Consider the following 4,675-nt stretch of genomic DNA (forward strand, 5'->3'; position numbering starts at 1 on the left):
GGATCTTCCTGACCCAGGGATCAAACCTAGGTCTCCTGCATTGCAGGAAGACGCTTTACCATCTGAGCCACCAGGGAAGCCACCTGAGGCTTATTGAGGGAAATGTTATTGGGAGGACCTTCTTTGAAGTATGAACATAGATGAGTCTTGTGATACACAGACTCCAAATGAAGTATCATTTAAGTATAGTAATTAAGTACAGTAAAAATCTAAAGTAATGTGAATTTTGATATAATGTAGTCAGCAAATGGTGTCTTGTATTTTCCTAGCCCCTGTGCACATACAGGAAGGCTAATGTTCTCATTTGGCTGTTAATGCAAAGGCACCTAGTGCTGGGAGGCAGAGAGGAGGGAGGTTGGTCCCAGCATCTCCAGTTTCTCAGTGTCCTTGAACCAAACCAGCAAAGGGTAAAAATGCCTGGAAAATGTCTTGAATCCCTGCTGCTGTCCTGGAATCCAGCCAGTCATAGGCTTTTATCTACTGCGCATTGCCCTCAGAGAGCATCAAACCCCAGCCTGGGCTATGATTTGGATCCTGAAGCCACAGTCCTAAATTTAGTTGCATAGACTCACCATAAGCCCTTAGTAAGTTCTTCATGAATTCTGCAATTAAGCTGACCCTGCATTTTACAAAACTGCACTTTTTTGGACTTTACTTTTAATGTTGTGTGGGGTTTTAATATGTATAAACTCCTAAAGATTGGAAGAATATGAAAAGAGTATAGAATTTTGACAAGTTCAAAACCCTTTACACCTAAATGGAAAGAGAGTTAAATATCTTAGAACAAAAGAAATGCAAAAGAAAAATCAAGTTCTGTAATTGCAGGGACGGGATGAATTAGATAACACCACAGTGAGCAAATTGAGTCTAGAGGACACAAGCTATGAGACCAGCGTTTTAGAGGGCATCAGCAAAGCAAGTAAATAGAACCTCAGCTAACGTCTCAGTGATGCTTGGTCATTAAGCAACTGCTTTTGGCTGAGAGGACTTCCTTGATAGCTCAGTGGTAAAAGAATTTGCCTGCAGTGCAGGAGATGCAGCTGTGATCCCTGGGTCAAGAAGATTCCCTGGAGAATAAAATGGCAACCTACTCCAGTATTCTTGCCTGGAGAATCCCAAGGACAGACAAGTTTAGTAGGCCACAGTCCCACTCCAAAGAGTGGGATGTGATTGAGTGACTAAACTACTTGGCTGAGAAGGTTCCCCAAGGAATAACTGGTCTTGAGACTATTATTTCCTTTGTAGTTATGAATCTTTCAGTCCTGGAAAGACAAAGAATTCAGAATAGACATGTTCAAGATATTAATTAATACATTTGTTTAAGTATATGTATTGTTAGAGAAATTTAGCTTATTAAAGTTATAGTTAACTTTGTGGTTCTGATCTGAACTATGTAGTTGAGTAATTGATTTATATTTAGGATTTTAGTTGGAAATCTTATCAAGTATATATGAGGTATTGAATATTTTAAAACAAATTAAGAATTACCATAATTAAAACTTTAATGGGTTAGATTTACAAGCCTTCTATAAGTATTTGTGAGGGCTTATTTGTTGATCAAACCTTTAAAAGGAAATTAAATATATAACACTTGATAGTGAGATTTGAAGTTCTTGTTGTTCAATTGCCTGGTCTTGTCCTACTCTTTGCTACCCTGTGGATTGTAGCACACCAGGCCTCCCTGTCCTTCATCTTCTCCTGGAGTTTGCCCAACTTCATGTCTATTGCATCAGCAATGTCATCCAGCCATCTCATCCTCTGACTCCCTCTTCTCCTTCTGCCCTCAAGTGTTTCCATTGAGTCAGCTGTCCACATCATGTGACAAAAATATTAGAACTTCAGTCTCAGCATTAGTCCTTCCAATGAGAATTCAGGGTTGATTTCCTTTAAGATTGACTGATTTGATCTCTTTGTTCTCCAAGGAACTCTCAAGAATCTTCTCTAGCACCACACTTCAAAGGCATCAATTCTTTGGTGCTTTTCCTTCTTTATAGTCCAGCTCTCATAACTATATGTGACCACTGAAGAGACGATAGCCTTGACTATACAGACTTTGTTGGCAAAGTGATGTCTTTGCTTTTCAATATACTGTCTAGGTTTGTCATAGCTTTCCTGCCAAGAAACAACCATCTTCTGATTTCATGGCTGCAGTCACTATCCACAGTGATTTTAGAGCCCAAGAAGAGGAAATCTGTCACTGCTTCCACATTTTCCCCTTCTATTTGCCATGATATGATGGAGCTGGATGCCATGATCTTAGTTTTTTTAATATTTAATTTTAAGCTGGGTTTTTCACTCTCCTTCACCCTCATCAAGAGGTTTAGTTCCTCTTTGCTTTCTTCCATTCAGTTCAGTTCAGTTGCTCAATAGTGTCCGACTTTTTGCAACCCCAAGGACTGCAGCACACCAGGCCTCCCTGTCCATTACCAACTCCCAGAGCTTACTCAAACTCATAACCATTGAGTCAGCAATGCCATCTGCCGGGAGCCAGCGTGAGGAACTCCACCCATGGCAAAGGTCATGAGGAAGGAGGCTTGGCATTATGCAAAGGTGGGATCGAGCCTCAGGAAACCCCCTGTTCCCGAGCATCTACCCCCCAAACCAGAGTCTACCTACTTTACTGTTTCATGCTCTCACCTACACCTCTGACTTTATGGGGGGCTGACCCCCATTACCTCTCTCAGAGAAGGAGTTAAGTTACAGCTCCAAGTCAATAAAAATTCCTGGGTGTAACAAGAGTGTTTCAACTTACGAACTCCTCTGAAGGTCCTCTAGCCTGCCTGTACAGGTTTGTCCGGCCACATGTGATTGTTTACAGCCTCCCAACTGTGAGAGGCATGAGATGTTTTAGACTTACTAAAGGCAGATTCTTTTGGGAAATTAGAAATTATTAGTATAGCGGATTGGTTAGGAATTATATTGGTAAAGGGTTTTTCATTTGTGGTGCCAATAATTGCTAAGTCTCCATATTTCCTGTCCTGGGTGTGACAAGGGTGTCTCAGGTCAAACCTCTCTGCTGGCAGACTAGTTTGTGTGACAGGATTATCCATACTCCTGCCACTATGCACATGATTGCTTACTGCCTCTCAACCATAAACAGCATAGAGAGTTTGGAGTATTTTGAAAATCTTAATTAGCATAGGGCTTTTCTCATTGTTGAGTCAATGATTGCCACCAGGCCTCCATATCCTTAGGCACCTGGGAATATATTAATGTATTTGGAATATAGAAAAGGAAATATAGTAGTTTTTGATGTTAGCAATACTAGACTTTTTGAGTTAATGAATTTTCTCTTTTGTTATAGATCACTGTACTTTGTTATAAATCACTGTGTTCTTGCTATGTAAAAATGTAACTTTATCACTATCTTAAGACTAAACAGATCTTAAGGGGAACATTGGTGAAGGGTTTTCATTTGTTGGGCTGATGTTTGCTACTAAATCTCCATATTCCCTGCCCTTATAATGAATATAACTAGCATATAGGAGAAATAAGTGTTAACCTTTAAGAATAATCATGTTAACCTTAGGTTAAATAAATTCCTCTCTTAGTTGTAACCCACTACACCCTCACCCTATAGGAATGCAACTTTATGTGGTACCTTCAGAGGGTGGTGCCTGGTTTAAGAAAAAACACCCTTGGAAGAAATAAGTTTCTTGGTTATCAGAAAGAAAGGATCATAAAATGTCAGCAGGCCTCATGGCCAAAAGATGATGTAAAACCCCTAAAGACCTTTCTAAAATACATTTATGTGAAGCACCTGATTTTGATAAAGGTCAGGACTGCTGACCCCCACGTGACTTTAAAATTTCCATTTGTCTCTATGTGTAACAAAAGGTATATAAGCAAACCTAAAAAATAAAGAAATGGGATCAGTTTCTGAAAAGACTGATTCTTCCATGTCGTTTCTTTCTTGCTCTCTGGTTTTCTGGCTGAATTCCCATCTGGAGCGTGGGTACCCGCCACGTCTACTTACTTGCCCCGGCTTTTAAGTTCCACACGAGAAGGAGCCCAAGAAGGGGCACCTTTCGATATTCAAGTGGCGCCGGTGGCCCAACGTAGATGGTGCAAATTCCTTGTCTTGGAATTTTATTGGACCCCAATCATGTCTTCCTCTGTTGACCCCTTCTCCTCCAGCCCCCAATCATTAGAGGGGTATCATTTGCATATACAAGGTTGCTGATGTTTCTCCCGTCTATCTTGATTCCAGCCCAGCATTTCTCATGATGTGCTCAGCTTGTAAGTTTAATAAACAGGGCGACCAAAAAAAGCCTTGTACTCCTTTCTCAATCCTGAACCAGTCAGTCGTTCCACAGGGTTCTAACTTACTTCTTGACCTGCATACAGGTTTCTCAGGATATAGGTAAGATGGTCTGGTATTCCCATCTCTTCAAGAGGGTTCCACAGTTTGTTATGAGCCACACAATCAAAGGCCTTAGCGTAGTCAATGAAACAGAGGTAGATGTTTTTCTGGAATTCCCTTGCTTTCTCTATAATCTAGCAAATGTTGGCAATTTTTTCTCTAATTCTTTCTTTTTTAAACCCAGCTTAGACATCTGGAAGTTCTTGGTTCATGTAATCCTGAAGCCTAGCTTGTAAGATTTTGAGCATGAGCTTACTAGCATGGGAAATGAGTGCAATTGTCCCACGATTTGAACCTTATTTAGTGCTGCCC

The sequence above is a fragment of the Capra hircus genome, chromosome 3 (assembly GCF_001704415.2).
Source record: "Capra hircus breed San Clemente chromosome 3, ASM170441v1, whole genome shotgun sequence".
Lineage (NCBI taxonomy): Eukaryota > Metazoa > Chordata > Mammalia > Artiodactyla > Bovidae > Capra > Capra hircus.